Genomic DNA, 22,549 nt, shown 5'->3' on the forward strand with positions numbered 1-22,549 from the left:
TACAGTGTATGAGGTGAGCAGCCATCATTTCGTTCTGTTTTGAAAGTAGATATAAACAATCAAGTCCAGAGCAAGTTACAAGTTCATAGATCTGACCTCTTATTAACTGACCCTACTGCGGGTTTTCATATTTAATTATTTAATTAACTAATACATTTCTTCAGAGAAATATGAAATAGTTAATGCGTTTAACTAGATGCTGAGACCGAGTAGGAAACTCACAAGCACATCATTTGGCATCCCATCAGCCCTCATCCTAAACTCCATTGTAAATGTGCATTTTTTTTTTTACATGGCATTTCATCAGGCCTTTTCAAATCTGTTTGCAAGCGCGTGCAACTGTGGCCGAAACGAACATGGGGAAAAGGGGGAGATAAAGTGATTTTCCCAGGATTACAAACTTCACTCAACAGTGGAATTAAGACCTAACTCTTTTTTTATTTGGGGTCGACAACTTTTAGCAACAAAATAACATCTCCCTTTCGACCATGCAGAAGCACAGGAAGTCAATGGCACCAAGTGGATCAAATCCATAAACCACACCAACAACCTTATACAAACATCTTCTCAAACTAAAGCATCCACAGAAGCAACAGCATGATGCAGGAGAAACTGCAAGCCCCCAGAGACCCGGAGATAACAGGCTGCCCCAGGTGCTCCAGCCAGTGAAGCATCCAGCCGCAGAATGCAGGCCGTGCTTTATCTTGCCATCGGCGCACACAGCTAGGACTTCGAGCGCACCAACACTCCACCTCTGATCATGGGTCATCAGTGAAATAACGAGCATGAAAATAACCTCCCTTTTAAAAGTGTTCACGGTGTCCCATTCCCAACTGATCTGAGGAGCTCATAAAACCACCCTGAAATCAGCCCCCTGGCAACAAATATGCAAATGCGCCTTCTCATTGTAACCCAGGTGCATGACGCTGTGTTTCACGTTCTTTCCATCACCTTCACGCAATGGAGTCTTCCAGAGCAGAGCAAGCCTTTGGGCGCCGGCCATTTCGGTGTGGCGCGTTCCCTGCAGTTGCCCTTTTGGTGTGCCCTGTTGGCCGCGGCTAGCATGGCACAGAGACATATCAGCGCAGTATGTTTCCTATATTATTATCCTAAACTCTAATTAATGCAGTGGTTAGGATGGCAGTATACTCAATGACTACGTGGGACTCTCAATAAGCGAAGTTGTACTTTAACACGCAAGTTTCTGTGTCACCATGTCATGTATGTTGCATATGCGGGACACAGCAACTCTGTGAACATGTGAGTGCTCAGTAAAGTATAGTTTAATTTACTGAGGGCGCCACGTATTCCGTAAATATACTGTCTTGCTAAATGCTGCATGTAGTAGTGTTTAGGGTGCAGGGGTGGACTGGCCTATAAGGAACTCTGTGGATTTCCCGGTAGGCCTCTGCACCCTGGGCCTGTTTTAAGTGATATTCCAAATGTTGCTATAGGAAAAGGGTTGGGCTTGCTGAAAATGTGTAATATGGTGCCACTTTGAACATTATTTTCAGGGCCTCTTTTGGTTCCCAGTCCGCCCCTGTTAGGGTGACAATGTATACATAAGGAAACAAACAGCACAGTTAGATCCCTGTGCCTTGCTGGCTGTGGCCAATAGTGCATGCCAAAAAGTACAACTGTAGTGAACATGAAAACCCGAAATGGCCAGCGCCCAAAGGCTTGCACCAAAGAGGCCGCACTGGGATCCTTCCTATATCTGTCCCCAGGTCTGATAATTTAAAGCAATGGTAATTCAATGTCAAGACCGAATGCAAGCATTGTGCTCAACTTCTTTAATGCCACTCTTAAGCAGCCCTTCAAATCTTATAAATATATTTTTTCTTTTACAACTTGTATTTAAAAACAACTCTGAAAACTGTTAGAAGACCACTACACATGCCATGAATCTTTTCCTTTTAAGTTGTTTTCTATTTCTGAAAAGTTGAGCAATCAGGACACTTCCCTTCCATTATGTCATGTCCTTGCTGGGTCCTTTCCTCTTCTTTTTAATACCTTGAAACTGATCATCTCAACATGAAAATAACTAAGCAGGAACTGACGCGATAATCCATGCTACAAAACCCAGAGCACTTCTTCCTCCACTCACTTCAGTACTGATGCCGGACCTCCGCTGACAATTATGCACGGTGTAGTGTCCCCATACATGATTGCCCTCATCCTTTCTACTGATTCTCTCCTGCGGATGCGAATGTTGAATTCGGGAAGGGAATACGCTGTCAACACAATTAAGCATACGATAATCTGACTGTTATCTTTTCTTCTCCCATTACATGAATATTGAGGGAGGGATAATGCTGGCCTCCATTTCTTTAAGATAATCTAAACTCCCTGTGCTGCAAGCCCAGGTAGTCTTCATTCTAGGACAAGACCGGAGGCAAGCATTATGTTTGTTCAAAGCTTCAAATTACTGTTGCTGCCACTGCTGACACAGGTTTGAAAAATAATGTTCTAAAAGTCAACTCGCTTGAGCAGTCGGCAGATTTGAGAATGTCTTGCAATGAAATGCCTGTTGAAAATGCTCTGGAAGCCATGGTGATGCTTAAGTAATGCATGCCGAAAAAGTATACATCTATACCAGCTAAGTACATTACTTGTCTCAACCATCTTGCTATTGTAGCTACTGCCACTGCATGAAAAGTCTTCCTGCGTGCTAGTAGTAGTTGCAACCCCCCCCCATGTGGTCTGACCTTTGCTGTGACTCTTTGGTACATTGTGCTACGCATAACTCAGTGTTCTCCGGAGATACCCTTTGCGATGTTCTACGCCATTCCTCTGGGGTAAACCACTTTCCTGTCTATCTCCTTGTCATCTGTCGCCCTTCTGCATGACACTAGACAGAGCAACATAGCTAGCTTGCCAGACAGCTGTAGCCCTGAAAGCTGGTCGCTACTTGGCCACAGTGTGAATCGTCTTAACACCTGGTGGGCTATCCTGATCTGCTTGCGTCTCATTCCATTATTAGTTCTGGCTTGTGCATTCCACGCTTCCATGTTGTGTAGCCACCATTGTAGCTCTGTTTTTGCTTCCTCGTCTAGTGGAATTAGTTGGTGATATCTTAGACCACCCTGAAGGTGTCTGATTGGCAAACCTTTGTAAAGCTCTCTTTAGTATAGTGGTCCTGGAAAAACTGCTTGTATTGAGGACACTCATAGTCCTACTATCCTGGGTAGACTATGAATCGATATATCCCTCTTTTTGAGACCTACTCTTACCTCTCTCTTGATTACTCTCATTTTGTGAGCTGGAAGTTCCAATGTTGCTCTCCTGGTGTCTATTATGAACCCCGGAAACTCCATGTGCTTGCTCACAGTAAATTCTGATTTCTACTTGTTCACTAAGAATCCTAGAGACATTAGAAATGTGCTTGCCCACTGTACTTGCTCCTGAAGCTGGTGCTTGGCCTATGAAAGGAATAGAAGGTTGTTTAAGTACACTATCATTCATACTCCCCACTCTCATATCGTGGTTGCTATGGGCCTCATTAGTTTGGTAAATGAAGACAGCCCAAAAGGTAGACTCTTGAATTGCCAAGACTGCCCCCTCCAAAGAAACCTCAAATATGGTTGATGCTCATTTGCAACTTGTATAGTGAGGTATGCATCTTTTAGATCTAGTCTGGATAACCAGTCCCCTTTCCCAAGGATATCAGGAGGAGGTGTTTCCTCTACATTTTGAAATGTCAGTATAGAAACCAACTGTTGAGACCTTTCAGGTTGAACACCAGCCTCCCTTTCCCTTTCCTCTGCAACAGGAACATATTGCTGTAGAACTGTATTGGCTGTGGATCTCCTTTTTCTATAGCTCCTTTCACTCTCATTTACTCTAATTGCGTGTCTAGTAGTTGCTACTCTGTGTGTGAGGTGTGCATCGGTGGTTGAATATGTGTCTGTAGTGTATTTCCCACAAACTCTAGTCTGAATCCCACTACTGCTTGCAATAACCAAACATCACTTGATAGCGCTCGCCAGTTTGCTAAGTGTTGTAGTTTTCTGCCTCCCACTGCAGGAGCCTTGTCGTAATGGTCTCTCACTTCTCCTAGTGATTTGTTGCTGGTAGTACCTTCTACCAATGCAGCCTGTGGAGCTTCTGCCACAACTCAGAAAAATGGTGCTGCCTGATTTCCCAGTACTGAGCTCTCTGCCCTTGAGGTATTCTTTGTGAACTGAATCGACTGGCCGTGCAACCTCTGTATCAATTGGTCAACTGCCCCCTGCAAAAATGTACACATCCTATAGGATTGGCAAAAAATATGGATCAAATGTTACCAGGAACAGGCATGTACTTGCACATAGATTGAGAATAGAAACAGCAGTGGTTTCCCAGAGGTTATGCCTTTAGTAAGCCAAGAAAAAAAAAATGACTTTGTGGTTTGCAATATGTGGATGGTCCATGTGATTATATAGGAAGTTACACTTTTGTCCGTACATGATCAATGAGAGGTTCTTATACGGCATACTACTCAGGGATTGACAATTTTGGGAGTAGCAATGTGGATGGAGTAGGCATTGTGAGAGTAAATGAGTTGTCCAGTATCGCTGTGAGGAATTCGATCATCCGCATGGTGGGCACTCTCTCAGACTTTGTTGAAATTAATTAAATTGAGTGATGGTAGACCAACCTAGGGAAAATGTGTAGGGCTAATCACACACATTTTCATATACTCACACCAGGACAAAAGCCTAGACCTGTGTACTTCTGGTTAGACACCGCCTACAGGCAAAGCCTGCTCCTGTATTTAGTTGGAATGTGACAGCCAAGAAGGGCGCAATGTCATATTGAAGAGGAAGGACCAACTTTAACCCGGCCATGGTCAGCCTGATTAACTGACAAAGGCTACATGGAACCACCCTGCTCTTTTGTTAGACCCTGCAGCTGGTGGAAGTGATTATCATAGAAACAGAGTTACTTCAAACAGGGCCACAAGGGGTCTGGCTGCAGGGGATAACAAAGGAGATAGGAAACCTGTTAAGCACAATCCTGTGCAGTTCCCTTGGGGAACACTGCAAAAAGATTAAGACTACAGGAGCAGCAGTAAACCCAATTGGTAGCAGTCTGCACCACCCAGATTTACCTGGTAGCTGTGGCTGAGCAGTCAGACTTCTCTCAAGAAGAGTAGGGCAGTATGCAGAGTATACACAATAGGGTCAAAACACAGTAGGACAAATAAACACTGACCAGAGCTTTGTATAAAAAGTATATAATTATTTATTTAAAACACACTTTAGGCAATACACTAGCACTCTCAATGAAAAGTAATCTAAAAACACAGTCAGGTAAGTATACACACCTAACTTGATAACTATCAGACAAGTCAGGGTTAAAGCACAAATATTTGTTAAGACAGAAGTGAGTGCTTAACCTCGATGGCACTCCAATAGTTTAGGTTAAAAAGGGAGAGAAAAGGCTGAGCATAAAATAAAACAGTTCCCAACACGTTTAAGAGTTCAGAGCAAGGGGATAAAGGCAGGTTATACTGTAGAGCCAGAGTTCATAGGCCACAACCCTTTAAATGGAGCAAAGCGAAATGTGCCCAGGATCACACAGTTTAAAGTGCACTGAATGTCTTTGCAGAGTGTTCAAAAGAGGTTGGGCTGAGTCAAAAGATATAGTTAGAAGGCCTGGAGCCATCCCAGTTTAGAAGCCAAGGATTTAAGGGTCACCTTTAGCAATCTGTAGAAAGGGAGGCCAGGCAGGACACAGTACCTTAAGAGAAAGGAAGCTCCAGCGGGGGCAGTTGTTCCTGGCAGTGGTTGAAGTTCATGGTTCTGACCAGGGGAAGAGAAGATCTCATCGAGGAGGAAACGTGGAGTCGTTGCACTGCACAGGAATAAAACCAGCTGCAGAGTTCCCGATTAAAAGGTGCGGTCCTTTTATTGGCGGTCAAAAGTGGTGAGCTTGGCTATCCGTCCGCCGGGCTGCTTGGCACGGGCAATTCGACCAAGTGACGTCTTTGGAAGCGAAAAAGGGCAAACTGGTTGGTCCTACCAGCTCAAAGGGAGAAGACTCTCCAGCAGAAGATCTTCTCTTGTCGTTGGAATAGTTGTGAGTTTGTTGCAGCAGGGCTTCACCGGTGGTGTCATCGGTTGCAGGTGGCTCAGCTTCTTCCCTCTTCGGATTCTTAGGTCCTGTGGCGACTTCTGAAGTTCCTGTCCCAAAGGCCCCGCTTTTATGCAGAAAAATCCCCATTCATCAGCCTAGCTGTCAATCACACATGCTAAGTGGTGAGCCGGGCGGCTCACCACTGGGCCAATCAGAGTAGAGTGTGACTTGGGTTGCTAAGGCAACGCAGTCCAGGGTGCCAATTTCCCCCTCCACCCTTCCTGTGGAACCCAGACAGAGTGGCACCATTTGGAGGGCTTCTGTGGAGAAGCCCGCCACAATAGTGGAACAAAGGGCTCGACCTTGGTCAGAGTTACAGAGTCGGACACAAACACCATTTTAGAATCGAGTTCTGGCAAAAAGACCCAACCGGTGATTTAATATTAAATAAATAAACCAGCGGTATCTTTAACATTGCACCAAAAAGTGGTGCGTTTAAAATCAATGGGAAAATCCCATAGAGAATATTCCGGAGGAATATTTTGCGTAGTAACCACTGCCACCAGCCAGAAACTCGGCGAGGGGGCACGGGACAGTGCCCCCTCGAAAACAGACCCAGGGGCAATTGAATTACCCCTTACCAGTACTTCCACAATATGATTGTTTGTACTGGTTCTGTTCACAATTTTGGACTAGTAAAGCCAATGGTGACTTTACATGCCCTGGCAGACAGTAGTCTGTCCCAGGGTATGGAGTCTATGTTTGGGGGTCAATGTGACACCCCTGTGGTACTGCACTGAGGGTGCTGTGTACCACACATACAGAAAAACAGATGATACCCTATGGAGTAAAAAAGAAACCCCATAGCCCATAAGCACATAACAAGTCAAGGACATACCTCAAATCAGGTATAAGAGTGGGAGTAAAAGAGTCTCACTCTTAGCAGGAGAGAAAACAAACCCCAAAAATCCAGCAAAGCTGCTGGGGGACTCACTAGGTTTGGGAAATTAGCCTTATCAGAGAATTCTCCCTAACACTCGCCGCTCCCAGACTAAGGGACAGGAGGATTGAATCCACTCCTGGATGAATCTCATACCTCTGGTCGGTTATAAACACCCTAGAGAGACCATCAGCATTTTGGTGGAGACACCCTGACTTGTGTTCTATGGTCAAATCAAAGGTTTTCCTTTGTAAGCTATATAACCTACAAACCCTTTGAGGAACATCAGTCTTTTTATAATTATAGGGGCTCTGGTTGACCAGTCCCTCAGAAGTTGGTACAACTTCTGAACCTGTGTTAGGCTTTTTCAAGGGGTCCTTATAAAGGATTCCCTTAGATCTAGAGGGGCCTCCAAGGTTCCTCACTACCTCTCTGTTGGGAGCAGGTTGGATCTCAGGCCTCTTGTTGGAGGGGTTGGGGGTTAGGCAATGTACCTGCTTCCCATTCCTCTTAAATCTTTCCTCACCTACCTTAGGAGTTTCACACCCAATACTAGGATTTGGGTTGGAGTCTTCAGTAGAAGATCCAACAGTCTGAAGGTTTTTGGCCTTAGACTTTTCTTTCCTGGTTTTCCACCAGCACTGAGAATTACCATTTCTCTCAGGCCTAGTTATGGGCCCAGTTGGTCTATCCACCTCTTCCTCAGAAGTAGGGGGAGTCAAGGACTCTAAAACTGGGGGAACAATGCTGGAGCTTGTTTGGGGCTCCCATTTCCCTAACTTTTTAACCTGAAATTTGAAGACCCAAAGGTTCTTCAGCAAAGACTTCAAAGTAAGCACTAGCCATTTGGACTTCCTCCTCAGGAGTGAACGCTAAGGAGACTGTGCTTATCCCTGTAGGTTTACCCTTACATCTGGGATCTCCTTTGATGTGGTAAGTTGCCCTACAGAGATAGCATGTTCCAAATGCTCCCTGGAATGGTGGCTTGTTCTGACCTCCTTCTGGTTGGTGACCAGAAGGTACACTAGCCTGATGGGGTTTCCCTGGTGGCTTACCTTGGTTATTTTGTTGTGTGGGGCCCTCTTTGGTATGGGAGGTATTAGAATTCTCTGGATTCACTTTTGGTAGCTGCTTTCCCTCATCCTTTTTCTGAGTGACCCCTGAATCCTTGTGAGTAGCCCTGTTACCAGCCACAAGTCAGCAGCCTTAGCTAGCCTTCTAGGATCTATTTCCTTTGAATCAGCTAAGTGCTGTCTGAGCTCAGGAGAGCAGGCATCATAAATTGACTCCAACATAACACGATGTCTCATTCCCTCATAAGTGTTCACTTTGTAACCCTTAATCCATCCCTCTAAGTTCTTCAAACTTTCATTCACCCAGGTAGCCAAAGGGATACCATCATTCTTTTTGAGGGCCCTAAACCTCTTAAGGTACTGGGAAGGGGTCATCCCAAATCTAGCTATTAAAGCTAGCTCCACACATTCATAGTCCATCCTATCCACCTCCCCCAACTCTATTACCACATCAGATGCAACAGGGGGGAGCCTAGAGAACAACCAAGGAAGCAACTGATTCCCTGAGAGCCCATGAATATATTCAAACATAGCCAACCAATCCAACACATCCAACTTAGGTTCATACATACCCGACAATCTCTTTAGGTATCTGGGATCTTTGGGACTGGAACTCCTAGAGGATCCGGGGAGAGAAGTATTTTCAAAAGACAATTTCTTCATCTCTAGCTCATGCTTGAGCTCCATTTCTCTGAGCCTTAGTTCTTCGTGCTTTTGTTCAGATTGGGCACTAATTCTTTTGAACTCTAATTCAAGCATCATTTTTTCTAGTTCAATGAATTCAGGACTTAATGTGGGACCTGACAAAGGTCCAGTAGACATAGCTTGAGGTGCTAGAGCAGGCAGAGGGGCTGTGGGGACAGTTACATTAGCCTCACTTTCCACTTCTGAATCTACAACAACATTATCAATACTTTGATCCACATTACCTTCATCACTGTTGTCTACATTTGCTGGGGAGGTAGGTACCTCTGAACCACTACCCAGACTTTGGTTTTCTAACAATCTTTCTATTAGTTCCATTTTCTTGCCTTAAACAGGAAGATCCTTACGTCTACAAAGAACTCTTAAATAATCAGCAGTTTTTGCAGAAAGGGATTCCTGGCTGTAACTTTCCATAGTTTGACTTGTTAAAAATTTACTTTTACAGTGCTAAGCTTTGTGGTTAGTTGCACTAAGGTATTTAGACATTCTAAAATGTATACTCAATACAAATCCCAAAGCTGCCACCAGTGTTAGGCAGAATCCTGTGCAGTTCCCTTGGGGAACACTGCAAAAAGATTAAGACTACAGGAGCAGCAGTAAACCCAATTGGTAGCAGTCTGCACCACCCAGATTTACCTGGTAGCTGTGGCTGAGCAGTCAGACTTCTCTCAAGAAGAGTAGGGCAGTATGCAGAGTATACACAATAGGGTCAAAACACAATAGAGCAAACAAACACTGACCAGAGCTTTGTATAACAAGTATATAATTATTTATTTAAACAAACTTTAGGCAATACACTAGCACTCTCAATGAAAGGTAATGTAAAAACACAGTCAGGTAAGTATACACACCTCCCTTGATAACTATCAGACAAGTCAGGGTTAAAGCACAACTATTTGTTAAGACAGAAGTGAGTGCTTAACCTCGATGGCACTCCAATAGTTTAGGTTAAAAAGGGAGAGAAAAGGCAGAGCATAAAATAAAACAGTTCCCAACACTTTTAAGAGTTCAGAGCAAGGGGCGAAAGGCAGGTTATACTGTAGAGCCAAAGTTCATAGGCCAGGCCCACTTTAAATGGAGCAAAGCGAAATGTGCCCAGGATCACACGGTTTAAAGTGCACTGAAAGTCTTTGCAGAGTGTTCAAAAGAGGTTGGGGTGAGTCAAATGATATAGTTAGAAGGCCTGGAGCCAACCCAGTTTAGAAGCCAAGGATTTAAGGGTCACCTTTAGCAATCTGTAGAAAGGGAAGCTCCAGCGGGGGCAGTTGTCCCTGGCAGTGGTTGAAGTTCATGGTTCCGACCAGGGGAAGAGAAGATCTCGTCGAGGAGGAAACATGGAGTTGTTGCACTGCACAGGGATGAAACCAGCCACGGAGTTCCAGATTAAAATGTACGGTCCTTTTATTGGCGGTCAAAAGTGGTGAGCTTGGCTATCCGGCCGCCGGGGTGCTTGGCACGGGTGATTCGACCAAGTGACATCTTTGGAAGCGAAAAAGGGCACACTGGTTGGTCCTACCAGCTCAAAGGGAGAAGACTCTCCAGCAGAAGATCTTCTCTTGTCGTTGGAAAAGTGGTGAGTTTGTTGCAGCAGGGCTTCACCGGTGGTGTTGTCGATTGCGGGTGGCTCAGCTTCTTCCCTCTTTGGATTCTTAGGTCCTGTGGCGACTTCTGAAGTTCCAGTCCCAAAGGCCCTGCTTTTATGCAGAAAAACCCCCATTCATCAGCCTAGCTGTCAATCACACATGCCAAGTGGTGAGCCGGGCGGCTCACCACTGGGCCAATCAGAGTAGAGTGCGACTTGGGTTGCTAAGGCAACGCAGGCCAGGGTGCCAATTCCCCCCTCCACCCTTCCTGTGGAACACAGACAGAGTGGCACCATTTGGAGGGCTTCTGTGGAGAAGCCCGCCAAAATAGTGGAACAAAGGCCTCGACCTTGGTCAGAGTTACAGAGACGGACACAAACGCCATTTTAGAATCGAGTTCTGGCAAAAAGACCCAACCAGTGATTTAATATTAAATAAATAAACTGGCGGTATCTTTAACATTGCACCAAAAAGTAGTGTGTTTAAAATCAATGGGAAAATCCCCTAGAGAATATTCCAGAGGAATATTTCACGTGGTAACCACTGCCACCAGCCAGAAACTCGACGAGGGGGCATGGGACAGTGCCCCCTCGAAAACAGACCCAAGGGCAATCGAATTGCCCTTACCAGTACTTCCACAATATGATGGTTTGTACTGGTTCTGTTCACAATTTTGGACTAGTAAAGCCAATGGTGACTTTACATGCCCTGGGAGACAGTAGTCATTCCCAGAGTATGGAGTCTATGTTTGGGGGTCACTGTGACACTCCTGTGGTACTGCACTGAGGGTGCTGTGTACGATGCATACAGAAAAACAGATGATACCCTATGGAGTAAAAAAGAAACCCCATAGCCCATAAGCACATAACAAGTCAAGGACATACCTCAAATCATGTCTAAGAGTGGGAGTAAAAGAGTCTCACTCTTAGCAGGAGAGAAAAACAAACCCCAAAAATCCAGCAAAGCTGCTGGGGGACTCACTATGTTTGGGAAATTAGCCTTATCAGAGAATTCTCCCTAACACTAGTTACTTCAAACAGGGCCACAAGGGGTCTGGCTGCAGGGGATAACAAAGGAGACAGGAAACCCAACGAACTTTCATATGTAATTGTGTCACGCTGAAGCCATCTCCCGACTCTCTTTGTCAATGGCATTGAACTGTCATGTCTGGGTCTGTTGTTATAGTAGGCCACCCCATTTGCGGGACCACAATCACAAGGTACAAGAATGTGGTTTGCAGGAGCCAAAGAGTTTGATCTCTCAGCAGCATCAAGGGAGACCTGACACTTTAATAGGAACCACAAAGGGAGGACCATTAACCAGAGAGACGTTTTGAACATGACAGACAGGGAGATGGGTGGGATTTAGTAGCACAAAGCAGTGAGGCCAGAGCTCTTTCTATTCAAAGGAGGGGTCTACCATATTAGTTCTGGGGCACACCTTGTTCCTGTTTTCACCCCTTTACCTTTCCTTTTACAAAGCCCTCTGGTTATGACCTCACGCATACAGAAGATTCATGGCAGGGACCACAGGATTAGTTCACTATCATAGCCTTAGCCTACACCAATCACTGTGACCCTCACATCTTCCACCAACGCAGGCAAGATCCCTTGCCTAAACTTCTCACAGGGAACCGAGGGAGAAACAGAACTCAGAGGACCCTCTATCCGCTCTAGGACCAGTACCCAGCCAGCACACAGCATGACATGCTAGGCTCTTAGGCAAGCTTCCTGGATAGGGAGTGCCAGAAAGTCTCTGAATCAAAACCCAAGGAAAAGTCATCTGCCTGAAACACACTCCACATCTGTGGATCATCCGCCTTAAAAGATGACACAAGCCCATTGAAGAAGCTGGGAGAAGTGCCTCCATGTGCATCTACTGCCATCTGCCTTAAAGGACATTTTCGAGCCAGTCAATTTCCTCGATTCACACCCGACTGCAAAGCTGACTGGCGTCAAGCTCCAATTACCTAAAGACATCCAATATGCCTCGAGCAGTGTGTTAGAACTGCCGATCAGCTGCCACATAGGCCAGACTGCAGCCGTTAGTCTAGATCCGCTCACCGAACCGTCTTGCCGCCTCATACCCGCAGCTGGCTCCTGTCTCGAACTACAAAGCCCCCTGAGGCCGACTCAAGCTTGTCCAGTCCCAAGAACACCAACAGCAAAAGGTACATTGTGTTTCTGTCCCCCTGGACCTTCCCAGAAGGCCCCTCGAAACATTTTAAGACTCGTTTCCACCTTGCCAAATCCAAGAAACCTTAACAAACTGTTTTGGTTATTAACCATACCAAATACCCGCCTGTCGTTATCTGGAGTGCATCCCTTTCCCTTCTTTGAATCTGTCTGTCCTCTGCATTCCTTTACAGGGTGGGTTGCATTTCATAGTGCAGTTAGACTGTCTATTATAATAATAATAATACATTAGATATTTATATACAGTCTTGACTGGACATTCCTTTTTTCATTGGGTAATAATTGTATTTTCGTTTGTTTATTCCAATCTGTTTGGATCCATTCTGGTGTATTAGGTGTGTTGGGGCTGATTGATGGTTAGAAACCGATACTCACTCCTGGACCGCTGGTACCCCCAGATTTATTTTTTCTTCACATTTGTGGCAGATGGTTGGATCTAGTTGGAACATTGTGCACAGCTTAGTCACCCCATGATAAAGGTATAGCTGCAGTTGATATTTAGAGCACTGCTAGGCATTTGTTAGTAATCAAGGATCTTGACATAGAGACAAGCATGAGCAAGGATGTCCTCCGCATCCTATGTCAAGAGAGAGGACTTCCCCACAGCACCAGGATTAAAAAACCTGTGTTGTTTACCAGCCTCCAAGCTTGGGTAAAAGTGATGGTGGCTGGGAAAGAGACCCCAGGGGGTGGACCAGGCCCTGTTTACCAGAATGAAAAAGGCCTTCGAGATGGCGTGATAGAGGTTGGCGAGGAAGACAGCATGAGTAGTGTTTCTCACCAACCATTCCTCACTGTGGCAAGTGTGGTTTCGCAACACTCCACAGTGTCAGGGAGGTCAGGGGCTAGTGCAGCATGCTGTAGGTCCCAGGTCTTGGCACAGCCTCTACTTGGCCCAGTAATTGTTCCGGTAGTAAATGATGTAGCAGTGTGAAAGCTCTTGTTGGAGGAGTGGAGACTAGTGCTGGAGGATCGAAAAGAGTGGGACGAGGTCACCATAGAGCTGCACAAGCTGGCACTCGAAGGGAAGAAGGAGGCCCACAGATCTACCGCTAGCGAGGGCAGCAGTAGTGGCTCAACCAAGGTGCCCGGGATAAGCCCCAGCACCACATCCCCAAATATTTAGCTCAGGCATATGAAGTGGGAAAGGATATTTTTGATTGGTTTGAAGCACTCAAGCTTATCAGCTATAGGAGGTGGAGTGGGTACTGTGGTGGGCAGCCTTGATAAGTCGGTTATCAATCCAGGGGACTGATGCAATTCTTCAGTTAACTCCTGAGGAAGGGCCTGTTTTTGCGAACATGAAAACAACCCTTCTCAGGAAGTTCTATAAAATCCCAGAACTGTATCTCAAGAGCTTCAGAGAGCACAAAGGAAAATTGGACAGACATTTGAAGTGTTCACATACTTGTCATTGAAATATCTGAGCGGATGGGTGTCTGACAACAAAGTTGACACATTTATAGGGATGTAATATTTGATAACGTGTGAGCTTGGCTTGAAGAATTGCGAGGTCGACCTACACCACCATCTTGTGGACAAGACTATTACAGACCCCAGGGAGCGTGCAAAGTCTGCCAACAGGTTTGTAAGTACTCAAGTTCAGAAGAAGGCTCAGGCAAGCACACCCAAACCAGACAAGAAATCCTTGGACAAGAAAAGCAACAAGGATGGGAAGGGCAAAGGCCCAACCCATTCCTGTTATAGGTCAAGTTCCCAAAATCATGAAGGGAAATCCCACAACTCTAATTCAGCCATGCACTCCAAAAAACAAAATGCAGGCACCCCTAACACTGGTACACCTGCGTTCTCGCAACCTAAATGTTGTTTCTTGTGTAAGGCGCTGTGCCATAGGAAAGGGGATCTTGCTTGCAAGGTCCTACCCAAGCAAGCCATAGTGAATATTGGATTCATGGAGCAGGCAATCATTAGTGTGGGCCTCCCAGAGGAGGAATTCTCACTAGGCCAAGGAGTGTCTGAATGTGGACTGCTTACACTGAGTGGGAGTGGTACCAGATCTCCAGAAGATGTCCCAGTTCCCAACAATACTTTAGTGTTCTTAGAGAATGTGTATATACATGTATACAAAACTCCTGCAGTCAGCTACACCACAGCAAGCTTCACTGCTGTCACATGGCAGTCATTACTACCAGGACAGTATATCAATGGCCCTGAGTGTGGCGTCAATGGTTTTGACAGAAAAGAGTAAGTGCACCTTGAAAATAGTAGAGTTCAGATGGTGGGGGGAACCACCCATTGCCATGTAGCAATGAAAGACTAAATCCCTGTCCCATGTTTGTTGGTTAATGAACTTCCTGACCCTGAGATAGTCACAGCAGCTTCCAGATCGAAGGCCAAAGAGGGCATCTCATTGAAGGCTCTCAGCGCCTTAGTGTCTGGAGTGCTTCCAGAGGGCTTATGTGAGAGAGGCCAGTAGCCACTGAGAACCTGACTTCAGTGTTGCCTGTCGCAGCACGGTAACCTGAGGTGGAGAACAAGGTAAGATCAGACCTGAAGGGCCTACCGAAGCTGGATGTGTTTACATGAGCTGGTGGCCCAGATCAGGCTGACTTCTTTAAAGCCCAGAAAGAGTGACATACTCTAGTGGGCCTGCGGAAGCTGGTAGATGAGCAGGCTACGGGCGAGGTCCCTGGACTGTTCAAGGAGTACTGGGATGATGGACTGTATAGTGAGCCAAAAGACTCTAAGGGTGAGGGTACCCGGAGGTTTGTGATTCCTCAATGCCACAGAAAGTTACTTTTGGATTTGGTTCACTAGATTCCTTTAGCGTGTCACTTGGCAGTGACTAAGAATGCACACCGGTTGTTGGCGTACTTTTACTGGACTCAGTTTGGTATAAACATTAAAGAATTTCTCCGGACCTGCACAACTTGTCAAGCTTCTGGCAAATCAGGCAGTGCCAGAAAGGTCCTCTTAATTCCACTACCTATGGTTGGGTGGCCATTTCAGAGAATAGGTATGGACTTGTGGGTCCTTTGCATAGCCAAACCAGCTCAGGGAAGAGATGCATCTTGGTGGTGGTAGACCATGCCATTAGGTACCCTGAGGCTGTCCCTCTGAGGAGCATTAAAGCCCCCATGGTGGCAAAGGCTCTGATTGGGATATACTCTCTTGTCAGTTTCCCTAAGGAAGTCATTTCTGACAGGGGAACATACTTCATATCAGCGTATATGAAGGCTATGTTGAAAACCTACCGGTTCTCCAAATCTTTCCATCCAAACACAAACAGGCTTGTTGATTGGATCAACAAGGCCCTGAGAGGTAAGATAGGTAGCTTGGAAAAGCAAATCAGGTGAAAAAGTGATATTCTCCTGCCATTACTGTTTATCTACAGGAAGGTGCCATAGAACAGAGTAGGGTTTAGCCCCTTGAAGCTTCCTGGGAGGGACACCCTTCATCCCCCACATGAGATGTTGTGGACTATGTACTCGGCCTTCAGTCTAGAATGATAAAGTACCTGGAACAGTCAACAAAGAATCTAAAGACCAGTCATGAACGGAAGAAGCACTGGCACGACCAGAAGGCCATAGTGACATTTTATCCTCCAGGCCAGTGGGAGTTGATTATGGAACCGGTCAAACCCAGTGCCCTTCGGGACAATTGGACTGGACCTTACTGTGTGCTTGAAAATGTCAGTGAGGTAAACTATCAGATTGATGTGAAAGGGCCTAAACAGTTGTGCAGGGTCTTTCCCGTGAACTGGCTAAATGACCATTATAGTCGGGATTGCTTGGTCATGACACTACAGACAGATGGAGAAACTGAGGAGGAGACCAATCCCATCCCAGACCATCTGCACATTGAAGCCACAGATGGGTAAGTTGGAGGTGTCAACCTTGCAACAGACCTGTCAGAAAAGCAACTGGGACAGTTTGCAGGTCTTTTTTTGCTGAATGCAGGTCACACGTATTGGAGCACCCATGATGTGGACACTTGAGAAAGTAAGCTGGTGAAGAGCAGAGTTCACCTGATGTCCGATAATGTAAGGGACACCATCAAGGAGGAAGTTTCCAAGGTGTTGGCCTTGGGAGTGATAGAGCCATCCCACGGCCTCTGGGTTAGCCCAGTGATACTGGTCCTCTAAAAAGTCCAATGGTGAGAAGAGTGAAGTCTGCTTTTGTGTGGACTACAGGCAGCTCAATTATGTCTCAAAGACAGATGCTCAGCCCATTCCTTGGTTAGACAAGCTCAGTGATGCCAAGTACATGTGTAATTTGACCTCAGTGCAGGGTACTGGCAGGATGACTTGACAGACGGAGCAAGAGAGCGGTAAGAATTGTCAACCCCAAAAGTACATTATCAGTTCACGTTAATGCCCTTGGGATTAGAGAATGGTTAATCAGGTTTTGTATGGACTGGAAAACGTCAGTGTCACCTTTCAGTCTATCCAGGCAATGACTTGTCAGATTGTGCAGGGCACAGTGACTTATACAGGCCACCTGGTCGATGGAGGTAAGCAACAAACTCTGGAAGCTAAGGCACAGGGTGTGAAGGATTGGGACATGCCCACCACACATTCAAAGGTGAGAGCCTTCCTAGGTTTCATGGGTGTACTACCGGTCATTCATCAAGGGGTATGAGACGATTGCCATGCCCCTGAATGATGTCACTATGAAGAAAGTAACTTGGACTCCAACCTTTCAGGAAGGATGTATTGTGCAGGGCCCAAGTTCTGAAAGTGCCAGACTATGGTAGGAGTTAATTATCCAGACAGTGATTTTGGCATTGGATAGTGTTAGTGAAGATGAACTCTCAAGGGGAAGAGCAACATATTGGGTACAGAAAGAGGTGATTAACAAAAAGGGAAGGGACTTGGGTCATCATTGAAAAAGATGCTTGTTCAGTCATGTGGACTGTGAAGAAGCTGAACATCTATAATTTTGGGTCTCACTTCACAATCCAAACAGACCACTGGCCTCTTAGGTGGTTAATAGCTATTAAATGCAAGGGGAGAATCCCACGCATTTTTGCTGGCCATATTCCTACAGAGATTAGATATTGACATCCAGCACAGGCCAGGCTCCCGGCATGGAAATGCTGATGGCATAAGCCATTACTTTTCACCTAGATGACAAACCAGACCCTCAATAGGGTGATGGTTCACATTTTGAGGCTGGGAGACATGTGAGTAATTCGACTGTCCAAATGGTGGGCATGTGCCCGCCTGGGATTTTTTGAATGTTTTAATTAAATTGAACAATTGTAAGCATAGACCGGTGTACTCCAGCTGGGCACCACCTACAGGAACAGTCAGCCACTTTTATATTTAGTTGGAATGTGACAGCCAAGGTGGGAGAAATGTCATCTCAAGGAAGGGGGAGGACCAACCTTCCCCCTGCCATGGTCATTCTGGTTAACTGACAAAGGCTCCATGCAACTGCCCTGCACTTTTGTTAGGCCCTGCAGCTAGTGGCAGCAATTTTCATTCCAACAGGGGGTACTTCAAACACACCCGCACGGGGCCTGGCTGCAGAGGATAAGAAAGGAGACAGGAAACCAAACAACTTTCATATTTAACTGTGTGAACCTGAAGCCAGCTCCAACCTCTCAATTTTGATGGCAGTGAACTGCCATGTCTGCATCTGTCATTACAGTAGGCTATCCCACTAGGGGAACCCCATTCATAAGGTACGAGAATATGGTTTGCAGTAGCCAAAGAGTCTGGTCTCTCAGCCGATACAAGGGAGACCTGCTGCTTTAAGAGGAACCACAGAGGGAGGACCATTAAAAAGAGATACTCTTTGAACACAACAGACAGGGACATGGGTGGGACTTAGTAGCACAAGGGATTGAGCCCCAGGTTCTTTCAGTTCTTTCTGTTGAGAGAAGGGTTCTGCAATGTTCATTCTGGGGCACACTTGTTCCTGTTTTCACCCCTTTGCCTTTTCTGTTGCAAAGCACTCTGGATGCAAACTCACGCATGCAGTTGTGTGATAGCAGGGACCCAGGGATTGTTTCACTAATGTAGGGATAGCCTACACCAATCAATGTAGCTCACTTGGCTTTAAAAGAGAGCCAAACTCCTCCTTTGGCAGATCTTCTGCAGATTTCACAAGAAGTAAGACAGAACAATTCCACCTTTGACCATGGCTGAAAGTAAAGTCTGCCTTACATCCTCCACCATTGAAGGAAGGACAGGATATCCAAAGAGGGAAGCAATATCCCTCCCATAAACTTTTCACAGGGAACAGACTGAGAAATAGAACTCAGAGGACCCTCAAGTCAAAAGAACACTGTTACTCCACCTGCACACAGCGTACCGTGCTAGGCTCTGCAGCAAGCTTCCTGGATAGGGAGTGCCAAAAGGTCTCTGAACCTAAAATCAAGGACACAGCAGCTGTCTGCAACACAATCTACAGCTGTAGGCCATCTGCCCTAAAGGATGATACAAGCCCATTGAAGAAGCTGAGAGAAGTGCCTCAATGAGTATCTACCACTTCCTGCCTTAAAGGACATTTTTGAGCCAGACTAGTTGGCTGATCCGCAACCGACTGCAACTCTGACCGTTGTCAAACTGCTTCACTTAAAGCCATCCGAGACGTCTCGACTAGTGCTTCATAACAGCCGATCAGCACTGAGACAACCATTCCTGACCACAAGCCACAGTTTAGGCCTGCCTGCAGCTGTTTGTCTAGCTTCGCTCACCGAACCGGCTTGCCACCTGATACCCGCAGCTGATTCCTATCTCAAACTCTGTCACAGAAACCTGCAAAGTGCCCTGAAGCATACTCAACGCTATTGAGCACTAAGGCCACTAAAAGAAAAAGGTACATTTTGGTTCTGTCACCAGGTCCTCCCCAGAAGGCCCCTAGAGACATTTTAAGACCCTTTTTCACCTTTGTACTAAAGCCAAGCAACCTCAACAAACTATTGTGGTTATTAACCATACAGACTACCCTCAGTATCCACAGTGCATCTCTTTTCTTTCGTTGAAACGGTCTGACCTCTGCATTCCTTTACAGGGTGGGTTGTATCTCATAGGGCCTCATTACGACCCAGGCGGTAAGGGGTTTACGGAAGCGTTAACAGCGCCGACCCTTACCGCCTGATTACGAGGTCCCCTAGCGCCATGGTGCCTTTAACACCTGCTTTTAGCAGGTGTTAAAATCCATGGCGCTAAGGGACCATGGAGTTAATCACGCCACCGTAATTTACGGTGGCGTAATTAATGCTTCCCCACTCCCATTATGCCCTATGGGGCAAAAATGGGAATGGGGAAGGGTAAATGGGGATTGGGGACTTACCGCCCCGCCAAGGTCGGAATGGGGCGGTAAGTCTGCCAACCACCATGGCGTAAACGTAGTTTACGCCATGGTGGTAAAGTCACGGCCCAGGCGGTAACTTACCGCCTGGGTCGTAATGAGGCCCATAGTGTTGTTAGGCTGTCTGTTGGAATAATAATAAAGTAGATATTTTGATACAAGCTTGACTGGACACTCCTTTTTATCTTTGGGTAATAATTGTATTTTCACTGTGTTACAAATAATCAATGATCCACAACCTTTTTTTGGAGATAAACCTTCCATTCTATCCACATTGCCAACATTGGACAAGGAGGTTTATAATTTTAATTGCATTCTTATTTATTCCAATCTGTTTGGATCCATTCTGGTGTATTATAGGTGTGGGACCGATTGATGGGTTAGAAACCGATGCTCACCCCTAGACCATTAGTACCCAGGAATCACATACCATGTTAGGTGGTAATGCTGGGCTTTATGATCAGTCTCTAATTTTGACACTAGAATGCATTATTTACTAATTATTGTCTCACTGCAAAGTAAACCTATTTTGGATTGATTGATTGAATGTCAAAAACTCAAATAATATGCTGTTTTGTAGGACAGAATTTGAAAGCAAACAAAGTACTTGACAAACCAGTAGACATGAAGGTGGGAGCTTGGGGGAACTGTGGCTCTCTCCGCTGGTATATTTAGGTTTCTCCGCATGAGGTTATATTTCTTGCTGCCTGTAATTGGGTTCCAGTGGGACATAGCTCCTGCAGTCCCGGGTTTAGACATGTACAAGATTTGGTTTGGAACACTGTTTTAATTTGTCGCTGGATGTGGTGTTTACCAGTTGCTATTTTTGTACTCCATATTCAGTCTTTAATGATAAGGGACACCGTTGTGTGCTTGAGATTGGTTGAATTTAATAGCCAGTAGGTTCAGTTACAATTTTGCAAAAATCTTGCCATTTTATTGGCGGACATCTCTACGTGCATTTGGATTTAAGCAATATGCTTTTTGAATTTGTTAGAGTGCCGACACGTGTTGCAATCATAGGTCTTCCTCAAGGCTGTGCAGTTTTGTGATGGTGATAGAGTTTGTGCAATAATCGTGACATCGTACCATGATAGAACAATATATTATATGTTAAGTTTGATACATGTTGTATTTCGAGCAATTCAAAGCATTCATTTAGTATAATGGGGTACATGATTAAGTACATTGTTTATAATACAATGATTAGTAATCATCATTCATGGTATGCCATTGGCAATAGTGGAGAGCCGTGAGTAGAGCGTGGGTGGTGAGCCATATTAGTGACAAAGTGTAAGGGGAGCAACCATTCAAGACAGAATAATAATAAGCAAATGATATGTAAAGACTTGAGTCATGTGGTTTGACATAAAGAAGGGAAAGAAGAAGGATGTGGCATTAGTAGATGGACACGTATGGAGGTGTGGTGGTTGTAATAATATAGATGGCTACTTACCGTGGACTGATGGGCCTGTGGTGTCCTGTGTAGGTATGGCCGTATTACTTCTGTGTGGTCTAGCTCGTTAGCTTCTGTTAAGATAAGTACAAGGTATAAGTAGGGGGCCGGATGCCCAGTATGGTTGGGTGGAGGATGTGTGGCATGATTGGTCTAGGGGTTGCCCGGTGGTAAGGGGATCCCGCGGTTTGGGTGTGAATGGAGGTGTGATGGGTTTGAGAGAGGCTCAGTGGGGGGACCAGGAAGAGGGGTGGCAGTCCCTGGTGGAAAGGGTACCTGTAGTGATGAAAATGAGAAGTGTGTTATCAGGCAGGTATGGTGATCCTGTCTTAGCTCACCCAACTTGTTTTTGACAAAGCTGATGATTGGAGCAACTATTGTTAAGGATTGCATCATCGGGTAGTACGGTGGAAGAGTTTGGAGAACAAAACTTTAGTGAGTTGACATTTTCATACCGTGACGTTGCCGGTTGCTACGCCAACCAGATTTTCCCAGTTCAAAACCGTCCTTCCCTTACTCTCTTCTGTAACAATGGTTGCTGCAACTTTGTGGCACAAGCACCCCAAAAATTCTCCAAAACCAAAAATCCTTCTGCAACTGTGCTACAAAAGGAGCAAAACTGTAGCTTTATTTTCTCTATCACAAATGAAATTCTAAAAGTGCCATAATCCTGGTTGATGTGAGTTTAAAAATATCACCTGTGTTTTAATACTGTATTTTAAAGATTTAAATATACTGAGAAAAAGAAACTGTGAATAAGGTCACTTGCATATACTCATTGTTTGAAACAGACTATTCAATTGTAATTTATGATTTGAAGAACATTTGAAATTCTAGAAAAAAACGAAAAGGAACACAACCCTTTTTGGTCCAAATAAACAGACCCGAATACAAGCTCCACAGAGGTCTGTGACATTTGGTCGTTTCTCTTCTGTCTAGGGGCCCTTTCTCTTAACTAGAAAACACGGAAAAGGAGGAATCAATAGTCTAATGAAGGCCATTAGGATGGGAGGAGACAAAACATGTGCCCACACACAACAAAGACCTTTACAGTGAGAAGGGTTCTTCTGTCTGGTATCATGGTATCGTCCAGTGGCAAAGCCAGGATATGGGTCCCAGCACTTTGCTTGCACTGTCCTGAATTTGGATAGCTAATCTCCTCTCCCAACTAGCATGGTCTTCCTTTGGTTGGCTGCCCAGTGTTTACTATCCTTATTTGAAAGACCTAAGCACTAGACCACCTCTATTGCCTGC

The sequence above is a fragment of the Ambystoma mexicanum genome, chromosome 8 (genome assembly GCF_040938575.1).
Source record: "Ambystoma mexicanum isolate Mex_15411 chromosome 8, UKY_AmexF1_1, whole genome shotgun sequence".
Classification (NCBI taxonomy): domain Eukaryota; kingdom Metazoa; phylum Chordata; class Amphibia; order Caudata; family Ambystomatidae; genus Ambystoma; species Ambystoma mexicanum.